Here is a 23,676-nt window from a genome sequence, read left to right on the forward strand (position 1 = left end):
AGAGAGAGAGAGAGAGAGAGAGAGAGAATGAGAGAGAATAAGCATATTGGGAATAAAATGGAAGTAGAAATAGGGTTCTTGAGAAATGATTTTTCCCCCCATTTTCTTTTGGGAAAGAGAAACCAGCTTTCTCTAACTGGGTTAGGTATTCTATCTCTCCAGGGATTCTTTGTGACACCTGTGTTGTCATTATAATGACCACTTTCCCCCTAATTGCCTGATGTAATTATGAGCCATTGTCTAATACAAAGGGTTTCCTCACTCCTCCTAGCGGGGATAGCTCACTCCCTGGCTGCAAGAGCTTCTCTTTTCTTCTGAAATAGAAACTAGCTTCTGATGGGATCCACATTCTCCTTTCTATCTGATGTATCTTTCTGCACTGGCTATCAAGCCAAATGATCCCATCATCCAGGTCAGCCTACCTTTCTTCCAGGAACTTCTCTCTGCTTTTGATTTAATTGCAAGGAATACTATCTACCAAGATGCAATTTGTAGAACATTAATGTATCCCATGTAACAGCTGGTGATGGAAACTTTATTGAGTCATTTTTGTTGAGTTGTTTCTTGGCAGTCACCGTCTCCTACACTCCTCATTACATTTTAAGTAATGCTCAGTTCTTCGGTGGAATCTCTGCTTGATGACAAAGTGGCACTTGGGCTGTTAAAAACTAAGTGAAACTGCTTCTTGGTAAGAATAAATGTAAAGGCATACAAATAGAGGGGAAAAGAGTGGGGGGTGGTTTATGCTCATCATTATCTACCTTTCAGCTACTATGATTGTGTGGCTAGGATGTGCACTCTTTTTGAAATACTCCCCGACACCTTAAATCAGAATAAAAAGCCTCCCACAACTGTTCCTAATACCTCTCATATCTATTACACTGCCCTTAAATTGACTTAGAATCTCTCTCCTATTTTGCTGAACATTTCAGTGATTACACATAGTTGGCAGGGCCTAAAAGGCTGAAGTGGTGTGTTGACCTGTAATGACTTGATGAATATATGATAGGGAGATAAGCTGAGTTCTGTTCATTGGGAAAAAGGTGATTTCAGACCTAGTAGGTTATGTCCTTTAAAATACCTTTTCAGAGGCAGTGTGGTTTAGTGGAAAGAGCAACTGAATTTAGAATGGAAAATCAGGATTTGAATCTTGGCTCTGTCACTCACTAATCTTTCAGGATTTCAGTTTTAGAGTAGAAATTCTGGAATCACACTGGATACATAGAATCAAAGAATCTCATGGAAATCCTGCAGCATAATTATTTTAAAATACATTTTTGGGATATCTTTTATTTTTAAATTGGCTACATTTCCTCTCTTTTCCTTTTTCTCTTTCTCCCAGAGAATCATCCCCTAGAGCAAAGTATTTAAAGAGGAAGAAGAGAAAAAAAAGAGACAAAATCTTGATGTTATATGTATTGTTCCATACCCATAGATCCCAACCTCAACAAAGCATTCAGACCAGGGGAGGTGTCTTTTCATATATCTTCTTTATGGATAAGCCTTTTCTTTATAATTTCATATTTAGTTTAGATAGTTTTGCTCTTTCTATTAAGATTGCTGTAATCAGTGTACATATTGTTTTCCTTGCTCTGCATTATTTTGCATCAGTTTATAGAAGTCTTTGCATATTTCTCTGTAGTCATCATGTTTGTCAGGTCTAAAAGTCAAGTTATATTCAATTTTATCCATGTACTACAATTTATCCATCTGTCACAAAATTCACAACAAATTGCCATCTTCTACAAGACTTCCAGTAAGAACTTTATTATTTTCTGAGTCAACCTGTTACTTTTTTATTTTTTAAAAATTCCATTTTTTTAGATTATGTGAAGACACAATTTTTAATAAATGTTTTTTGACACTTTGTGATTTATTTCTCATTTTTTCTCTCCCTTTCTTCTTCTCTCCCCTCTGAATGACAGGCAATATGATATGTTGTACATGTGATATCATGTAATATGTATTTCCATGTTCATATTTGTGAAAGAAGACACATATTGCTTATATCAGAAAAAATTCATAAAGGAAATGAAGTGAAAGCTGGTATGCTTCAATTTGCACAAGTTCCTTAACTTTTTTAAAAATCATTATCCTGTTTGTCATTTTTCATGGAACCCAAGCAACTTTTGGATAGCTCAGAATCACAACTTTTCAGAGTTAGGAATGATGGCCAAGCATCTCTAATCTAACCTGAACAAAAGTCTCTGACAAATGATTATTCAACCTTTGTTGGAAGAGCTCTAGTGAGGAGGGATTTCCTGCCCTCTGAAATAGCTGATTTCTTCTTTGGACTACTCCAATCCAAATTAATCCAATCCAATGAGCATTTACTAAACATCTACTATGTGTAAGGAACTTTTAAAGACATTTGGAATACAAAGACAATACCCAAAACAATCTTACATTTCCTATATGCTAGACTGATTTTGAGGTGTCTTGGGCCCCATCCTGAGATATGTTATTGCATTCAGGAAAAGCAAAGGTCCCCCCTCAGTGTAGCACTGGTTAGATTGCTTCTTACTTCTCAATGTTGAACAGTAACAAGAAGCTCTCGCCTTTTCTTCTTTGAGATCTTTTTTTTGCAAGCTCCATGGGCTCTGCATTTTTCTGCAGCTTGTTCATGAACTCAGTTGTTGAATAGATACTTTGCAAAACTAAGAAATAAAAACATCTTTTATCCCTTCTATCTAAGCAAGTGGGAGCACTGAAAATTTCAGGGAATTTCCACATTCCTTTCACAACACTTTGAAGACAGTGGTTTATTATTTTAACTTGAGTTGATATTCTTGGTAATAACATTCACATACCTCAGGCTGATGCTATTGTTTAGCTGTCACTCCCAAACTTTGTCATACCATTGATCTGACATCAGAAAGTAGTTATACTATCGATCTCATGTCAAATGGATGGGGTAATAATGGGTGTTGATTGACAGCTCGAGTTGACAGCACAGAACATCTTATTTTCTTAATCCTAAACTCCTGATATGCTTGCAGTTTTCAGTCACACTCTTCATTTCCTACATGAATACCCTTGACCTTTCACTTTTAGCTGTGAGCACTGAATTCAGGGCTTAGTAGCAGGATGAGCACCTCCTATTTGGCTGATTAAGAATGTGAACAACAAGTCTAGGGTCATCACTTCCCAGCATTTTACTTTGGATATAATAGTTAATCAAAATGTGTTAAAATAAATAAATGAATTTAAAGCTATAGCCGAACAAGAAATAAGGGGACCGGTGATTTCCAAAGGCATTTTCATGCCCAGGTAAGTCCAAAGTAGAAAGTCACATCAGCTGGGAAATGCATCATTATCATCGTCATCATCAATCATTACTATTAGAAGCAATCACATTTAAATAGTATTTTAAGTTTTCCAAAATACTTTTTGCCCAATTTCCCATTGACTTTCTATGGCAATCATAAAGAACCCTTAGATACAGGGCTTAGTATGCTTTGGCTTAATAAATATGTAACATGATAAGTATATAGCATGATTTTGGGATCTCGAGGGTGGGATGGGGAGGCTGGAACCTTAAAATGCATTTGTATCAGTTCAAGTACTACTTCCTACACCAGGCTTTTGTGGATCCCTTTTTCCCTAGTTGCTAACACTCCCTCCACAAAATCACCTTGTATTAATTTGGTATATAAATGCTCATGTTTCTCTCTTTTGTTAGAATTTAAGTTCTTTGAGTGCAGAGGCTGTTTAATGTATTCTTAGCCCTCAGAATAGTGTGTGGCACACAGAAGGCTCTTCATTCATGCTTGTCGTATGGTTGATTGCTCCTGGTTAAAATGAAGATACTTCTATGAATAGTGACACATTAAGCTCTTATTAATGATTTATGTCTTAGTGAAAAAGATGGTACTAGGAAGAAATTTATATGAGAAAGACAGGAGAGAGCATGTCAAGATGCTGGATGCTTATTTGGTAGTGGGATAGAGGCAAAGTGGAGAAATAGAAGACAACAGGTATTAGAATAAGGAAAGGATAGAGGCTGGGGAAAAAATTCTCATCATTCCAATCTGACCCGGTATCATTCCTGAGGGACAACATAGAGAGGCCATGAAAGCAATGGGTATATGTAAAGAGGTTACAGAGACAATGCTAGGGAAGAGGAAAGATACACAGAAAGGGAACTATGAAGGTGGTTAAGGTAAACTTTGATGTCTTGACAGTTTTGCCTAGGAACAACCTCGTTCCTAGTCATTCTGACCCTTTGCCTTGGAATCTTCAAAATCTAATAATGTTGCTAATAATAAAGTGGGGCACTAGTGCAGAGGGGGCTATTGTCTATATAATTTGTTCCTATATTCTGAAATATAGACGTATCCAAGACAAAGCTGAAAAGGAGTTTATTTAGAGATCAGTTCCACATGCAAAATGACAAGTGAATAGTTTTCCTTTTCTCATTATTGTTATCTTACCCTCTGGTTTGATTGTTACTTATGATTTTATGTGAAAAAGTTGATTATCTCATTTAATGCTTTGTCTTAGAGTTATAGTAATGACCCATTTTCTATGCCACTAGGTTTCTGGAAGACCTAGAACATAGCTATACATGAAAAAGTCTACGAGGAGAGAAAAACAGCTATTCAAAAGTCCATGTACTTTGCTCTAACTATAGGAAAGGAGTACAGTCACTTTCATTAAAGTCAGTGACTTAGCTCTGTGGGTTTAAGTCAGTGTTATTAATTGAACTAGCTTGAAGATTTATTTCAACTCTAACAACAATCACTTCATTCTCATTTCTAATAGACAGCAGATTAAAAGCAAGGATGGAACATCAGCAGAAGTAACAGTTGCCAGTGAGGGAAGAGACACTGGAAACACCAATGGGAAAATCCCCAGGACCATTATTTATTTGTTCAAAAGGCATATGATGTACAAAGCTAGTTTCTGTGCTAGACCCTGAGGATACAAGGGTAAATAAGACATGGATCCTAAATTTCTGAAGCTAGTCTTTTAGGGGATGTGACCCATTCGTGAATAATTTTATTATAAGACAGTATGTTGTGAGTGCAATGAATGCTGCAAAGGACAAAAGGAGAGAGAGATTGTTTCTACCTAGCATGGACAGGGAAGAATCCACGGGAAACATTCCATTTTGATCAACCTTCAAAGAAAGATAGAATTCTGATGTGTTGCTCAGACCATTCTATACCAGAGAAAGAGCATGAACAAAGGAAACATAGATAGAAAATGTCTTCAGAAAACAGTGAGCAGTATGGTTTGGCCAGAGAACTGGGTACTTGTAGGAAGGTAGCAATGTTGTAGCTAGGATAGGGCAAATGAAACTTTATCCCAAGGTGTTTAATTTAGGAAGTACAAAATTTATAGAATTCTGAATTTAGAGAACATTGACAGTAGTTGCAATCCTTGAAATGTAGAAGTGACAGCTTAGAATCCAGTTAGAAAGATAATTGGTTAAAATAGGAAGCTACCAGATGGAGGATTATCCATCTATCTCCCCATTCTTCAACCACTGTTCCAGGGTCTCTTGCAAGTGGGGAGGTCCCCATTGCTAAAATTATAGCTGACAGTAGTTAGCAACAGATTTGACAATGCTTACATAATATCTGTTTAACCTTGAATGCATATATTCCACATTCCTTTGTGTTTCAATGAAACAAAGACTTGTTAGTCATTGAAATACATATAGGTGTTAGGTTGGTTTGGGCATCTTGGCCTAAAAATGTAAACTTTTCCTAACCATAAGAACTGAATGAGATGAACTCAATTGTGATTATTTCAACAAAAACAGACCTTTATTAAAACAGCACAAATATGAACTATTTAAGATAGCCATCAATAAATTAAGTGGCACAATGGATAGAGTACTTGACCAGTCCAGAAGACCTGAATCTAGACTCAGATACTTACTGGCTGGCTTTGTGACCCTGAGTAAGTCACTTAACCTCTTTTTGCCTCAGGATCCTCAACTGTAAAAATGGGAATAATAGTTGTACCTACCTCCCAGGGTTCTTGTAAAGGCCAAAAGAGATAATGGTAAAGTGAATAGCAAAATGCCTGGCACATATTATGCACTATATAACTATTAGCTGTTATTATTAAGTTGATAATAAACAAAGAAGAATAATTGAATAAACAATTGAATATAATTAAGTATATTTCTCACTAGACTTCAACTATTATCCATGACCCACTGATTCTATCCAGGGAAACAAGTAGGACCAAATAATCCCAAATCTTTCTTGGAATTAAATTGACCATACAGGTGACATTGTCCACAATTTAGGGACCTCTCTTTAGCTTGGCATCAACATCTTTTTCTGGTGCTTTCTTCAATTTTTTGACCCAACTCTGAATCATTGATCTTTGTTTCTGCTTTGGTTGAACTCTCTTGCTTCACTAAAGCTTTGAACCTCTGATAATGATTTATTATCTCTGAACCAGCTATGATCATCACCTAGTGATTGGATGCGACACTACTATTCATTGACCCTCATTTAAAGCGAAATACCCAAGAGCTAATAGTCACTGGATATTATCTCTGAAAATCCAAACAAATAAACATCACATTTAATTAACTGACTTTCTGGTCTTGCGACACCTTTATTCCATCTAACTTGTAGGCTTTTCAATGGCTTTTATTGCATTTGTCATAGTCAGTCAACAGCATTTATTCATCACTTCCCATACTTGTTAACATTCATTAAAGAAGAAATCTTTATTTACACTTCTCTCTTTAAGTCTGACAATTTAAAAAGATAAGGTGCTCTGCCTTGAATAATGCCATTAGTGGCCACAAGTACATGAAAATATATTGAATTTCTACTAGCTGGTGTGAATTTTAGTTTTTCCACAGAATGGATTCAGACTTGACTAACCCCTTTAATGGTTTTTACATTGTCAAGGCATAAGGTTTGACTTTAACAAATGATTATCTTGTACGATAGTAATTTACACTTGTGCTAATTATTCTTCCCTACTGTAGACATTAGTCAGAGTTCACTCTTACACATATATCAAAAATATTAATTCTACTTGCTGTTTAGCACTCGAGAGCATAGAAGGTAGGATAATTTTTTTTTTAGGTAATTCAGACTGAGAGGTTGGTATAAATAGGACTCTGATGAATTTTCTAATTGCTCTTTCATTTTACTGACATTAGATATTTTTTGTTCTCAGCTGGAAATACGTTTCTCATAAGGTGACCTTGTAAATAACTTAATTTAGTCAGCTATGTAATCATAATCTCTGAAATCAAATGTCTTCACTAGTCCATAACTTATTTCCTTATAGGTTTTTAGTTCCTCCTGTAGAAAATTTGCATTATTACTCACAGGTGGTATTGGGTTTAATTCTGTTTTATATACATTGCATTTTTGAAATGCTTTTTTTGTATGCAAGAAAGATATTTTAAATTTCTGCTTGAATCAAATTCAGTTTAACTTTCTGAAAACCCCCAAGCAATTCAATTGAAAAGGACAGAAAAGAAATGGAGAGATATTTCATTTTTTGACTTGCATGCTTTCCTTCTGAGACTCTATGGCAGTAAATAAGGAACATTTGAACAAAAAAAAAGTAACACGGCAACATGTCTTGTCACATTATGCTCACCCCTACACCTGATTTCAAATGTAAATTGCACAGCATTTAGCTCTAATGAAAATACTCTAGTGAAGGAAATTGTTAAGATTTTCTGGTGCTCCCCTAGGGGTAATATTAAAACCCCCATTACTAACATCTCACTCTGAGAAGACAAAATGTGCACTGAGAATACAAAAGCCCTGTTGGCATCTAAATGTGTGCCAATTAATTTGCTGTTCTAGACGTGTGGATTTATGTGGAGATGTAAAAGTCGGACCCAGGAAAGCTATTTAGATCCCTGTATTGTAAAGCTCCCGGACCCTGGATTTTCAATGCTAGCTTAATCATGGCATTCGGCTCTCTATTTATTTATACAGTTGCTTCAATGAACAAATTAATAATTATACAGCACATTGACAAACATGCCGAGTAATATTTGCCAGATTTTAAATTAATTTAATTCAAGGGCCACTTCATTTACAGGATTCATACGCACATCAGGCATTAGCTTCACCTCATTGCTATTCATGTTACACCAAGACTTTTCATCATTTTTTTCTTCTTTTCTTCTCTGCAGACAAAGACAGCTCAACTCACTATGCCAAATAAATAGACACTAACAGGCAGGTGGAAGACAGATAGATGATAGACAAATAGGAATATAGATAAATGCACAGATGACATAAATTTAGAAAGAAAGATAATAGCTGTTACCATGATATGTGGAAAACAATTAGATCCCACTAAAATCTAGTATTTATTTTCTTTTTATCTCCAATTTTCAATTTATCTTCTCTTGTTTCACACCTACAAACCTTCTTCAAAATTCAGGCTCAAAATTAAAATGAATAGCTTTCAGTTCTGTAAATGATCATTCTTCTTATAAAGTGGAGAGCCATACTCCCCATAAAAAGAAAGAAAGGAAGACAGAAGAAAAGGAGGGCTTTTTTTGGACTTAGGGAAATCAGATAAAAGTGTTTAGCTCCTTTTCTTGTGATTCAAGAGAAATTTAAATGAAGTCAGACTATCAGGATGATTTATTTAGAATAGGCCAATAGTTTATGGAAGAATGAATGGACTACTAGACAAATAAATTAGTACTTATTAGTTTAAAAGATTCCCATTCGGTTACAGGCTACCCAGTGTGTATAAAAACAGAATTTTAGAACACGAAAGGAGTTTAGAGATCATGTGCCCGATACCCTTATTTTATAGATGCGGAAACTAAGACTCAGAGGAGTTGTGATTTGCCCAGGGCCGCATAGCTAGACAGAGGCAGAGCCAGATCTAAAATCTAGGTTTTCTGACATTAATTCATTTTCATTGCTTTAAATAGCTGAGTTATGGCTAGAAGTAAAAAAGACTACTTAGCAGATCAATATTCATACTTCTATTATAAAACATGATGATCTATGGGCTTGAGTTAGTCCTTATGCCTTGATTGCAAATGTCAGCATGTGAAAATATTGATAGAGCCTGGGTCCCTGCTAGTAATGGGAACAGGTATAATTCAAGCATATAATCATCATATATTCATAAGTACTAGACAAATTTAGTGAAAAGGTAAGAAGTTGGTTTAAATAGGTAAATGTGTATAAATGTCACCAAAATTAAACAATTTGCTAATTGTTCTTTCATGCTGCTGGTATTTGATTATTGTAAGACTTTATATGTACATTTGTTCCCATAAGATGACCTTGAATATAAATGTCAAACTGTTACTAGCCCTTCTACTTCTGAGTAAAATATGTAAAATTTCAATGATCTTTTTATTTGTCCTTTATAAATTTTTATACATATTGGATATAGAATAATGTTTATTCTAAGGCTACATTGATAGCATTTATTCAAGGATTACCTCCCTAGGTGGGATTGTTCCTCATGTTTGATCCTGGAAGAAGTGAGGCTGATGACTTTGTGCAACTCTACAACTCAAGACATCACCCCTTTGATGTCATTAATCTTCTTAAAAAACAAAGGACCACCACCACCTTTCTCCCTAGGCACAAATCCTTCTTCCTCTTGAAACCAATTGTATTCCAATTATCACCCAATCCTCTCACCATCTCTGCCTATCCATCTATTATGCTCTGGTAAGCCCCCATAAATAAATTGCTGTATCTTAAATATTTTTCTCTACCATATTTTGCCTTAAATTAAACCTGTATTTCTTTTAACACCAGCAGACCACACCCGTCCTATTTTGCAATTCTCAAGAGACTTCACCTTTTCCCTCTCCTCTAATTTAAAAGCCTGAAGGAAAGGTTAACATACTCTTTGATCTCTATTGCAGCTTTCAGAACATTACTCTGTTGCTTTCATTTAACCATACTACTCCTTTATAAAACACTAAGATACTGTTCCACTTTTTTCACAATCTCTTTAGTACCTGGTTTATATTTCTTTTCTCTACTCATCTTCTATACTTGCAGCATCCATCTTGATTAAATGTCTTCTTCCTTGGTCTCAGTTCCTCAAGCCCAATGACATTCACCTTTATCTCCTTTAGCCACATATAGTCAGGGCTACTTTTAGGAAGGCAGTATGATGGAAAGAACATGGAAAGAAAATGGAATTTGAAGAAGATGACCTAGGGAAGTTTCAATTCCTACTCTGCTCCTACAGGTTCAAGTCCTATCTCTGAAATGTATTGATTGTGTGATTTTTGTTAAATTGCTTAAACCTTTAATGATCAACTCCAGAGTTGCCAAACTTGCAGCTTGTGGGTTTTCAAACAATTATTTTTCTGGACCAAATTGAAATGTAATTGGGAAATGTTTAAGAAAATACATAAAATATAATAGAACATAGATAATTGGTTTTCTAAGTCAACACAAGGCCCACAAAGATCCTTTCTATGTGAGTTTGAAACCACTGAATTAATCAACTCTGTAACAGTATAAACTATAAGGAAGGTGATGATCTGCATTGACAGAAGGAATGTTTTCACCTAGGAGTTCTTTATAGCAAGAAATCACAGGTCCATTCCCTACTTAATAGTTATTTACTTACCTCTGTTATCTCTGCTATTTGATTACAAACTTCTGGAGAACAAGGGTTGCCTTATGTAATTCGGTTTCCCTCAGGAACTTGCAGTGTTTCACATATTGTAATAGTCAAGAAATATTATTAATAGTTGAAAGCACTCTCCTTCAAAAGATGCTGAATGTCCTTTTTTGGATCACAATCTCTTGTTCTTCCACCTCTTCCACTCACTTACTCCTCCCATTCAGTTCCTTTGCTCTTATCAAGACAGTTATTTGTTCTTTCAATCCTATTCTGACTTCATGTTCTTCCCTACTTCTCTGATTAGCCATTTCAACAAGTACCTTTTCTATACACTCAAATCTCTTTCCTTCTTGAATTTCTATCATTTCTACCCTAACTCTCAGCTTTGGAAAATTGTTACCATTTACTTCTTCTATGGCTACCCTTGAGTAGATGAAAGCTTCTGGAGTGGGTTCACTAAAATTTTAAGCTACTTAGTTTCATCTGGGCTTTACTGTTGCTTCTTTTTAATTTTCTTTGTCTTTTAATCCTTTCATCAATGCTATCTTATTCCTTACAATTAAAAATTTTTCTTAGTAAATCTGTTCATTGAACTGTCTACTCTCTAACCCTTCACACTCAGCTGATGACTTTTCCTAGTCCTTTATTCAAGTTAAGGGTTTCTGATGTGAATTTTCATCAACTTGTCTCTTAGTTTTCTCATTCAACCTTTCCCTTTCCAAATTAGAAAACAGAGGTGTCCTTTGTTGCCATGGTTAGTTCTTCCATCTGTTAAATTGTCTTTCTCCCCTCTCTTCTGTTGACCTGTTTCATTAATCATCTATTCTCTCATATACATCTTCAATTTCTAGCTCATTATTGGTTCCTTTCCTTCAGGTTACAATATTTCTCAGTTCTACTGCCTCAAACCTTGGTTTTGCTACCGCCACCCTTCAAAATATCATCCCATCTCTCTTTTCTCACCACTTAGGTAGAGTAGTCTGCACTCACTTAATACATTTTTTAAAACATCTACTCACCTCCATTTCTAATGTCCTGAAATCTTTCTTCTATTTATATTATATAGGAACAACTTTTTCCAAGGTTACTAATTAAACTAATTTAAAAAATTTGGCTTTTTTTCTCAATCATCATCCTTGATATTTCTACAATATATGACAGTCTTAATTATCTCCATCTTGTTACTCTTTCTTCCCTTGGTTTCTATGATACAATAATTTTATGACTCTTTTTCTTTTCTGATGACTCCCTTTTATGTCTTTTACTAGATCCTCATATATATCCTTTTTCTGCCTCTTAAATGTAGGTGTCCCAAGGTTCTCTCCTTGGCCCTCTTTTCTCCATTATATGTTCTTCCTCATTGATCTACTTCTATGAGTTCATTGATCTATTTGCAGATGATTTACAGACCTGTATTTTCCCCCCTCAATATTTTTAGAGAACACTGAATACTCTTTATTTTCTTTTAAAATTCTAAACTTAAATACTAGAAAAAGAAAGCCTTTCCATATATACAGCAAAATACGAGGAGATTGTATTACACTGTGTCTCCATTTTTTATTACTTGCTTTAAAAATAGACTATAATACTTCCACATATTTTTTAATTTTTATTTATTTATTTAAAAAAATTTAAACCCTTAACTTCTGTGTATTGTCTCATAGGTGGAAGAGTGGTAAGGGTGGGCAATGGGGGTCAAGTGACTTGTCCAGGGTCACATAGCTGGGAAGTGTCTGAGGTAAGATTTGAACCTAGGACCTCCCATCTCTAGGCCTGACTCTCAATTCACTGAGCTACCCAGATGCCCCCCCCCACATATTTTTTAAACTAAACTACTTGTCTATTCCTTCTGAATGTCCCTCTGTTTCCTTCTATAATAAATTTATCATAAAATTTATTATTATTTTAAAATCTTTAACTTCCATCTTAGAATCAATACTTTGTATTGATTCTAAGGCAGAAGAGTGGTAAGGGCTAGGAAACGGGGGTCAAGTGACTTGCACAGGGTCACACAACCAGGAAGTGTCTGAGACCAGATTTGAATCCAGGATATCCCATCTCTGGGGCCTGGCTCTCAATCCCCTGAGCCACCCAGTTGCCCCATAGTTCCTTATTTTCAATAATTGACTGGTTCTTTATTTGATATTAGACAAAGATCGAGCCTGTCATCTTTTACCTACTCATTCTTCCCTTAAACAACCACCACCTCCGCTTTTTTCCTCAGCTTTTCTATTTTTGTTGATAGCATTGCCATACTAGGCATCATGATTTGCCAACTGGAAACATGTCTTCTTTTTCCCCACACCTTAAAATTCAATCCCTGCCAATTCTATTGTATCTACCTTTGGAAGAGCTTGTCTTTTTACTTCATAGCAAACATCTAAATGTTGCCTTTATTACTAATCACTTCGTTAAAAAAAACAAACAACCTTTTAACATATTTTCCTGAATTGACATCTGCATTTTTTCACTATACTCTAAGAAAACATAGGACCTTTCTTTCTAATTTTCTTCTGAAACTTTTCACATATATTATTTCCTTCACTAGAATATAATTTCCTTGATAGCAGTAACTTTCTTACTTTTTCTATTTGTATCCCCAGTGCTTAACACAATGTTTTACAAATAGCAGGCATTTAGTAAATGTTTTATTCATTTCTTCAATTGATCTTTTTAATAGAACTTCATGGGATCTCTCTCCCTTCCCTCTATATTCTACATTCTAGTCAAGTTAGACCAATCTCCATTTCCATCTTATTGCCATTTACCACAGTTTGCTTTGCTCACACTTTGTCACTAGAATATTAGACTTTTCCTTTTCCTTTCATCTTTATTTGTTGACATTGTTCCCTTCCTTCAAGGCCAAATTCAGCTATTGTCTCCAGTGGATCCCTCATTCTCTTACATCTTCTCTTACTCCTCCTTTTCTTAACTGAAAATGATCTCTCTTTAAATGTTTTACTTTTCTGGATGTGCACCTTTACATTCTTATAATTATTTGTGTATTTTGCATTCCTTCACTATTAGATTGTAAACTCCTTGAGGGAAGGTTTTGTGTAAAATATCAGTGACTGGGTGAGTATACCTGGCTCAAGTCTCTTTCTACTCCAATCCACTTTCTATTCAGCTGCCCAAGTGATTTTCTTAAAACATAGGTCTGATCATGTCACTCTCCTACTCAATAAACTCCAGTGACTTTCTATTACCTTCAGGAACAATATAAAAGTCCAAGTTTGGGATTCAAAGCCCTTCATAACCTAAACCATTCTACCTTTCCAGTTGTCTTATACCTTACTCCCTAACATGTACTTTTTGATCTAGTGACAATGGCTTTCTGACTGTTCCATGAGCAAACTTTCCATCTTTCACCTCTGGCCATCCCCTGTTCCTGAAACACTCTCCTCCATTCATACTAATTACCTTCTTTTAAGTCCCAAGTAAAATTCCAACTTCTATAGGAACACTTCCCTAACCCCTCTTAATTTCAATGATTTCCCTATATAATGATTTCCTATATATCCTGTACATAAATTGCTTTGCATATATTTGTTTACATGTTGTTTCTTCCATTAGATTGTAAGCTGTTTGAGGAAAGGGATTGTAGTTGACCATTATGTTAATCAGGGTTTATAAATCTTTCAAAATTGTCTAACAATATTGTTGTTACGTAAATTGCTCTTCTCATTTTGCTCACTACACTTTGCATCAGTTGATAAGTCTTCCTAAGTTTCAACTCATTTTTTTCTTATGAAGAAATTATGGGCAAGAGAAGCTGTGACTTGCCCCACAATACAGGGTAGTAAGTAGCAGGTTTGAACTTGTATTTTTTTACTCTAAATCTAGTGCTCTTTCTAGGGGTGATATTCACCACCTCCAGGCATGGTAAGGGAGGACTAGCACCTCCAATTATGAAGGCTTGCCAAGCAATTCTCAGGGCTTCTTAGCACCTTTTACCCAGCTCTCACCTTAGAAGCCACAGAGTATGTGCAGAGGACCCCACCCTGGTAAAATCATCTAACCAGGTGGGCTAGCAGATGAGCCTCAAGCCCATTGGTGAGTTAGGGAGATATTTATGCCCATGATATGAAGACTTCTCCCTGGTGGAAAGTGAATGAGAATAGTTCATTCCAATGATTATGAAGTTGGCTGAAGCAGGAGTTCTTAGAGTTTGGTTAGAAATTGAAGATGCCAAAATCATCTATTGAGTCTTAGGCCATCAAGACTTGTCTTGACTTTTGTCTTGCCACTGGACGTTAATGACTCTGGAAGAAAAAGTGAGGCTGATGATTTTTTGCGGTCTTAAATCCAATTCATGCTCAAGTCAAGACATCACCCTTGTGATGTTGGCACTCTTTGAAAGGAAGGACCAGCAACATTAACAACAACAATTTGGGAAGGAGGGTGGGAAATACAAACACTCCTACTGCAGCAAGCTCTTGTCAGTACAGACACCTTTTAAAAAAATGTGAGCCGTCAAGATGAGCTGATGTGGTTCACTCTGCACAGCTGTAGTCATCATAGTGCTCTAGGTGATTGTAATGAATAATGTCTTCTCCCTATCACTTCACTACAGGTATGCAATTTATTCTTTTGGTAAACACTGTTATAATGTGAAATTTATAATACAGTATCTCACAATGCCACAGTCAGATTCATTATTTTCATGAACTGGAAGCTGTCTGTTGTGTATCAGAACAAACCAACCCTGCATTATAAAATCATACTGTTTGCCTTGACAAAATGGTGATATTTCTTCCTTGTTTCTTTCTTTCTTGATATTACTTTGGTAGCTGCAAGATCTCTGAACTCTACATTATTTTCTCCCATAAGAAATATTCATTGGATATGATTTTTCTGACTTAAGTTTCTTTTCCTTTATTGATATGGAAATTTTGGTCACTGGAACAGATTTTATCATCTCTTATCACTCAGAGAATAGTTATCATGAATTGCTGGGGCAAAAAAATCCCTATCTAGTAGTCAATCTTATATGGATAATTATGATGTCTATTGCCAAGTCTCTACATGAAGCTTTTCCACCCTGGTAATTGTTAGAAGATTATTGATAAGATATTAAGAAGGAAATCAAGTGCTCAATGGATCACAGATCAGGCAATTTATTACTTATAGCACCCTAGACTTTCATTTCCATGGGCAAGCATAAGAAGTGGCTTCGGTATGTGGTGGAATGTGTACCTCAGTCAAAAGCACAGAATTCTGTGTCTCTGACTTCATTTCTGATAATTTTTGCTGGGAAGAATCAAAAGGACCAAGTGAGAGGGAGACCTTCAGAGTAGTTGATCAGTAGGTGACCTAAAAGAGCCTTGAATTCCTTGCCTAAATGAAACTGACCAAATCAATTCTAGAATACAGAGGATGTATGTTGATGGGTGAATCATGGAATTACTTCTATTAGCTAGAGCCTTACAGCAAGCAGTCTAAACCTGGTCATCCAAATAGAATCTATAGCTTTGCCATGATAAGACCTCAGAGTAGAACTTTTCTAGAGATCTTATTCCCTTCTCCACATAAATCAGGTACTCATGGGTGTGTAGTACTAGTCAGTCTTTTGGAGTGTTGGTAGAGCTGAGTAGTTCACTTTATTTACTGGTAGATGAAGCCAGCTCCTTCACTCAGCTTTAAGGCTGTTCAAGGTCCTCTAATCTAGTGGTCCCAAACTCATGCCAGCAGCATATTGACTTATAAAGCCACAAGTTAACATTATCTATGTTGCATTGTATTATTATGTATTTTTTTGTGAAACATGTCTCAAGCACATTTTAATTTGGTTCAAGTAGCATTTTCTTCTTTTTTATGTACTTCATCTCCCATGTCTTTTTTTGTGCTTAATTGTTGTTTTATTTGTTATTGTCATTTTTGTTGTTGTTTTATTGAACCACCACTTTAATGCATGTTCTTATTCATAAGAAGGACCTACATAATGCTCATGAATAAGTGCAAAAATCATGCTATCCTTGTGTACTAGAGGGAGAAAGATGTAGGTTAGATGATAGGTTAATTAGGTAAATTCAACATTGGATAAATGTCATATCATAATCATCATGATAATAAACAACTAAAATGTATATAATGTTTAGATATTAATATAATAATGTATGTAATGCTTTAATTTATAGAAAATCTATATAATGTTTTAATGATTTTATTATATATATGCATAGTTATACAATGCTTTCTAATACCATCACATTTGGGCCTCACTATGACTTTTGGGAGGTACTATTTTTATCTCCATATTATATTTGAGGAAACAGGTTAAATGACCTGCTCAGGATCACAAAGCTAAATGTCTGATGCTAGATTTGAACTCATGCCTTCCTAACCACTGCTCTATGTAGCTGCGTGATATAGCAGCCAATATTGCTATTGTGGTCTTAGGATTCATTTAGAGATGCTGAATTTTTAGAATGAGAAATACATACTATATACCTGGAGTTCATTGTTCAGTTTGGGGTATCACATTTAGGCTGGATATTGATAAGCTGAAGAACTTCATTAGGAGAGTGAACAGAATGATGAAGGGCCTAGTCATTATGCCATATTAAAAATGGTTGAAAGTACTGGGTACTGCTGAGTCTAGAGAAGCCTAGGGGTAGGGGTGGTGAGTCGATGATAGCTGCTTTAAATTATTTTAAAGGCTTTTAAATGGAAGAATGTTCTTGTTGAAACAGAAGTAGGAACAATGAATGGATGTACCAAGATGTAGAAGATTTAGGCTTATACAAGGAAACCTTAAGAATCCTCCAAACCTCATAGAGTTGTTTCATAGTGGACCGGCAGTGAGTTTTCACTCACTTGAAATCTTCAAAGACCAGATGACAATTTGTTAGTAATGTACAAGAGATTCTTACTCTAGTGTAAGGTACTGTCTCTTGAATGTATGAAACTTTCTCAAATGGAGCAATTTAGTGCCAAAAGGGTCACAAAAATGCCTTTGCATAAAGAAAAATTATTAAATCAAACTGGTAAAGGATAAATGATAGAAGAACATTTTGATGTCTGAAAGGAGTAGAAGTATTGGTTTAATAAAAACTGCTCAACTATATGTTGAAAAACAGTTTTCAGATGGGATTTGAGCAGTCTGGAGCAGAAAATAAACTGATGTAAATATAAATGGTTGTGCTGATCAAGTGCCTCACTTGTTCTGTCTCCTACATTGTCTTTGACACCAACCAACTAGACAATGAACTGACTGAGTGCTATCCTGGCATAGATTCCCTTCATGTCTCTGGAGAGGGCTGCCTGGATACCACACAAAGATTATGCTATTACAATGCATAGATCAACTAAAGTTGCTTAATTAAAAAAAAAAACAAACAACTACCTGCAAACAAGATCATCCCACATTGATTAGGATCTGGACTAGCTGAATTGAGTAATGACAGTGGAGTGGGAATAGACAATATAATTTATAGATTATTGTGTTTTATAATATAGATTAATGATACATTTATAATTATATTAACATAGATAATATATAATGTAGGTTTAGAATTCTAGATTAATGTGGTCATTGTTACATTCCCTTTATTTTTATTTACTAACTTCTTCATTGAAAAGAAGGAGAATAGCAGCAAAGACGGGAAAATATACTAGAAACAAAGATCAAACTGATTTCAAATAATTGGATACAACAGAATTTATCATGCCTTATGTGGATTAAAAAAGCAGAAGTTGGGGGCAGCTGGGTAGCTCAGTGGATTGAGAGTCAGGCCTAGAGACGGGAGGTCCTAGGTTCAAATCTGGCCTCAGACACTTCCCAGCTGTGTGACCCTGGGCAAGTCACTTGACCCCCATTGCCCACTCTTACCACTCTTCCACCACGGAACCAATGCACAGAAGTTAAGGGTTTAAAAAAAATTAAAAAAAAAAGCAGAAGTTGAAATCATGATATTAGATAAGACAATAGCAAAAAGGGACATGGTTACATCAGGGCAATTATATTACAATAAAGGGAAACACTAAAAATTAAATAATATTAATGTTAAAATATTCACCAAATGAAATAGCATATAAGTATTTTTCATGCCTAGACAAGTCTAACAAAAATATGAACAAAATAGAAGTTAAGGACTTGAACAGAATTTTAGAAAAGTTTTATTTGTTGGATCTGTTGTGATTATCAAATGGGAATATAAAGGAACACACATTCAACTATACAAAAACTGATGATGTGCTAGGACATAAAAACATCATAAATAAAAGTAAGAAAATAGAAATATTAAAAAACTTTTCCAGACTATAGCATAATGAAATTATAATTAATAAATATCCTTTGAAGAAAGGATTCAAACTTAGATGGAAATTAAGAATTGTTGGGTCAAAGAACAAACCATGGAACAATCAATATAAAAGAAAATGACAATAAACCAAAATACCCAGACTTCTGAGATGCAGTCAAAGCAGTTTTTAGGACTAATCTATATTTCTAAACACTTTCCTTAGTAAAAGAGAAAATGAACAGATTGATGAATTAGAAGTACAACTGAAAAAAATTAAAAATCAACAAATGAGAAAGTTCCAATCATATACCAAAAAAGAAATTCTGCAAATCAAAGAAGCGATTAACAGATTCAAAAGCAATAATAACACATTAAATTGACGAAACTAAAAGCTTAAAAAATTGCCCAATAAAATTGCTACTCAATTTAATTATTTATAAAAAGAGAAGGAAACTAAATGCAGGCTTCAAAAATGAAAGATGAGAATTAACTCTTAGAGAGAAAATAAAATTATTAGAAGTTTTTCTGCTCAAAAAAATACCAATAACACCAATAACTTAAATGAAACAGATAAATATTTTAAGGTATAAAAAATCTGGATTCATAGAACAAGAAATAGATAACTAAAATAAACCAATTTCAGGGAAAGGAATAAGTCACAAAGAATTTACAAAAGAAAAAAACACAAGACCTGAAGCATTCACAATGAATTACAATTTTTATATATTCTTTGCAAAAATATGGAAAGACAACATTTTACCAGACTACATATATGAAACAAGTATGGTCCTATTGCCTAAACCAGGAAGAGACATTGGAGAAAGAAAACTATTGGACAAAATCTCTAATAAAAATTAATGCTAAAAAATTGAATAACATATCAAAGAATCTCTAGTAACATATCAAAGGGATTCTATATGATAAATAAGTTGGATTTGTATCAAGAAGGTTGGGGGTAGTTCAAAAAAGTTCCTGACAAAATAGAGCACCATTTTATTGTTAAAACACAAGAAAGTATAAGATTTTCCCCTCAATATAGGTGGAATTTTTGTTAATAGAATAAGCAATGTCTGTTTCAGACCAAGAGCTGTCATTATCTAGTTGAAAATACTGCATAGGCCTTTCAATAATATTAAAGATGAAATGAGGATATTAATTGTCACCATTATTATATGATATTGTTATTGAAATATAACCTATAGCAATGATGATAAAATGACATGTTGAGAATAATAATAGGCAAGGAGAAAGCAAAATGATTACTTTTTAGAATTTACAACGTTTATATAGATATTCAAGTAAAATTAATAGAAACAATGAACTTCTCTAAGATTGTAAGATATAAGATAAATCCACAAAATTATCTGCTAATAAAACTTGGAGATAGTAAAAGCAATTCCATTCAAAATAACTACAGTGGTGGTGGTTGTGATAGGGAGGCAAAAAAAGGGAGGAATAAAAAAAATAGGAGGAAGAGATTATAAGGAGGTTCTGAAGGAAAGACAGAAAAGGGCATTATTGATATTATGGTTTTAAATTTAATGAATGCAAAACAGAAAACTATATCTTGGATATTCCTGGTTTCATATATAATTCTTTTTCCATTTTCTTTGAATATGTTTGTGTTTGTTGATGATCATAAAGCTCACACTAAAAGTATATTTTTTTAGAAAAGAAAAAACAAAAAAGCAAGGATGCCTTCCTATAACTATAACAAATATAATTGATTTCTCCTGTCACAGTAAATTGACAGAGAACTACTTCTATTGTCATTAGGTTCTTTGCTTAACCTCTCCAACTAGATTGAAACTTTGCCTTTGGCTTGAACACAAGCAAGCAAACAGAACAAGACCTTATATTTTATAATAAGGGAAGTAGGAGGATGAACATGAATTTTCTTGATTTTTTTTCAAGAGCTTTTAGGTGATATTACAATCATTTCTAATACTGTTTAAAAGCCTTTTAAAGAAAAGACTTCTCTCCTAATAATTGACAGGCAAGACAATACCATGGGGGAAAAGGAGGTGGAGAAAGAGCGAGGTGTAGATGTGCTCTACTAAAAAGCCTCTAAATTATGTTGTCAAAAAATTATAGCAACACTATTTTAAAAGATTCCCCCCCTCCCCAATAAAACCATTTCCTCCAATCCTTAGGTCTTCCCTTTTGTTTGTTTTGTACAATCAACCCACAAGGTGAAGTCATATGTTTTGTGTTATTCATTGGCTCATCTTAGAATTTTAAACCAGCACTAGGCTGGAGATCCTAACAATATTTCTGAAAGTGTTGCTTCTTTTAATCTTTGTAAAACAGTTAGGATTCTTGTTAGTCTCTAATATAATCAGGGGCTGCTTTGAATGCATTTCCTATGTCACATAGGTTTTTATCAGAGTCGTTTCTTCTTCCCAAGTCATGCTTTTCTCACTAGCGTCATCTCCACTGCTCTGCTGGAGTATGCTTGTATTGCACCACTTGTTATCTCCCAGGTTCAATGTGACTATTTTGAATAATCAATTATGAAACTCCTGACCTGAGTCCCTATCTGGTCCACTTGTTATTAGATTTATTGACAAACCAAAAAAAGACACCCAAACCCAATGTTAAATACAAACAAACTAACTAAAACATGAGACAATAAAATAAGAAAGGAAATCAAGTCCTCTTTCTACCCATACACAAATGGGAATAATCTCTTATACCTCAATCAATTTTAAACTCAATCCTTCTTAACTCCTCTGATTGCAAGGCATAGGTGGAGGACACAGCTACTTCACAACTCCTGGTGCCTCTGATAAATTCTTAAAGTGCACACCTATTTGCCTCTTGGAATTTCTTTTCTAGGAGTTTCTTGGGAAAGATTGCTTAAAAGCTAATATATTAGGGCAGGCTGGAGAATGGAGAAGCTTCTTAGTCGGAATCATTGAGATCTAGCTATTACTCATATGTTCAGGTACACCTGGACATACTACCACACATAGTTGTCTTTTTTCCTTTTCCTTTATCCCAAAACATACTTCTGCCTTTACCCAATGTCTTTGTGCTGCTTTACTGGTTCCATCAGCCTCTCATGTTTTAAACTTCCCACTAGTCAGTCCAAGCTTCATGGGAAGTGAAATCATACAGTTAGGCCTTCTATATCATCTTTCCAAATGGTGAGTTACTATTTTCATATGATAAGGACCAAATTTTGCTTGAAACCCACATGTTTTTATATAGAACACAAAAATCATGATTTCATTTTATACCCTTGTTAATTATTTCTAAGGACTTTTGAAGACTTTACTAACATCCAATAGGGCTATCATATTTTTGAAAATACTTTTTCTGCATGCTTTTTAAGGAGATTTTTATATCAGTCTAAAGTCTATCATTTGACTGATAGCTATTAACTAATAACAATAGATTATTATCTGCTGATGTTGAAAAATTAGATAATATATGTAATTACTCATTACAAACCTTAAAATGATACATCAATGCTCTTTCTTTCTTTCTTTCTTTCTTTCTTTCTTTCTTATACATATATTATTTCCCCCTCCAAATTACCTAACAATTAGACTGAAAACTATAGAGCAAATGCATGAACAATTTATCTTTCTGGTAGTACATAGTTCATATTTAAAGTGAGAGGTCACCAGATAAATAAGCTAAACTTTAGGTTCATAGCAGATGCTAGGACAAGTGGTCTTCTAATTTCCTGATTACTGATGGACATTAGTAGCATATTTGGAATTTAGAACAATCTGAGCCAGGTGGTCAAAGTCATTGAGGCTGGTTGGTAGGGAAACCCTACAATGTTGTTGATTGGTTTATGGCTACTCAGGCCTGATGTCTATTATGCAGGATATAGAGCAGGAAGAGGTATTTGAAGATCATCTAGGCCAACATCCTCTTTTTGCAAGTGAAGAAACAAGAGTCCATTGATATTAAAGACATACTTCTAATCTCACATTCTTTGTAGGTACCAGAACCAGAGTTCAAACTTGGGTCTTTTAAATTGTAAATCCAGTGCACTTAAAATTTTTTTTAATTAAAAAGATCAGCATTACAAATTTTAAAGTACACAAACATAAAAAAGAGGTCCAGAGGACAAAGAACATGGCTTAATGGTAGAACACCTGTTTTGAAGTCAGAAGGACCTGAATTCAGATCATGACTTAGACATTTATTACCTATGCAATTCTGGGAAAGTTAATCCCTGTCAGTCTCAGTTTTCTCATCTATAAAATGGGAGGGCTGGACTTGTTGGCCACGAAGGTCCCTTTTAACTCCTGCAAAAATGGCATTATTTTAGTTATCTACATTGTACATATTTTTTCTCTTTTTATTAAAATATTTGAGACAGTCTGGCATAATAAGTATTTGGTAGGCTTAGAGTCAGGAAGACCTGGATTGATGCCTTTAATCCTTACTATGTGATTCAAAGTAAGTCATTTAATATCCCTGAGCCTCAATTCCTTATCTTAAAGTGGGGATAATAATACTCGTAGTGTATTCTTCACAGATTGTTGTGAATTTCTAATGGAAAAATTATGGAAGATGCTTCATAAATTTTAATGCATTATAAAATGTCAGTTATTTCTATTATGATTGGGTCCAAATCCTTCCTCTGGGTCTTATTATGTGTATGACTCTGGGCAACCTTTTGTCTTAGGCAACTCTTACGGATATGTTTCCTGAACAAATATAGGTTTTGATCCATTTAGAGGAGAGAATTCCTACACTTGGCTTTCTTTATGCTTCCAAACTCATATATCTTTTTAGTTTCTAAGCATGAAAATGTAAATAAAAATAATTTTATTCTCTATATTTTTATGTACATGTTTATATTTATTGAGAGTATTACTAAATTCATGAATAAGAAAGA

The sequence above is a fragment of the Gracilinanus agilis genome, chromosome 3, assembly GCF_016433145.1.
Source record: "Gracilinanus agilis isolate LMUSP501 chromosome 3, AgileGrace, whole genome shotgun sequence".
Lineage (NCBI taxonomy): Eukaryota > Metazoa > Chordata > Mammalia > Didelphimorphia > Didelphidae > Gracilinanus > Gracilinanus agilis.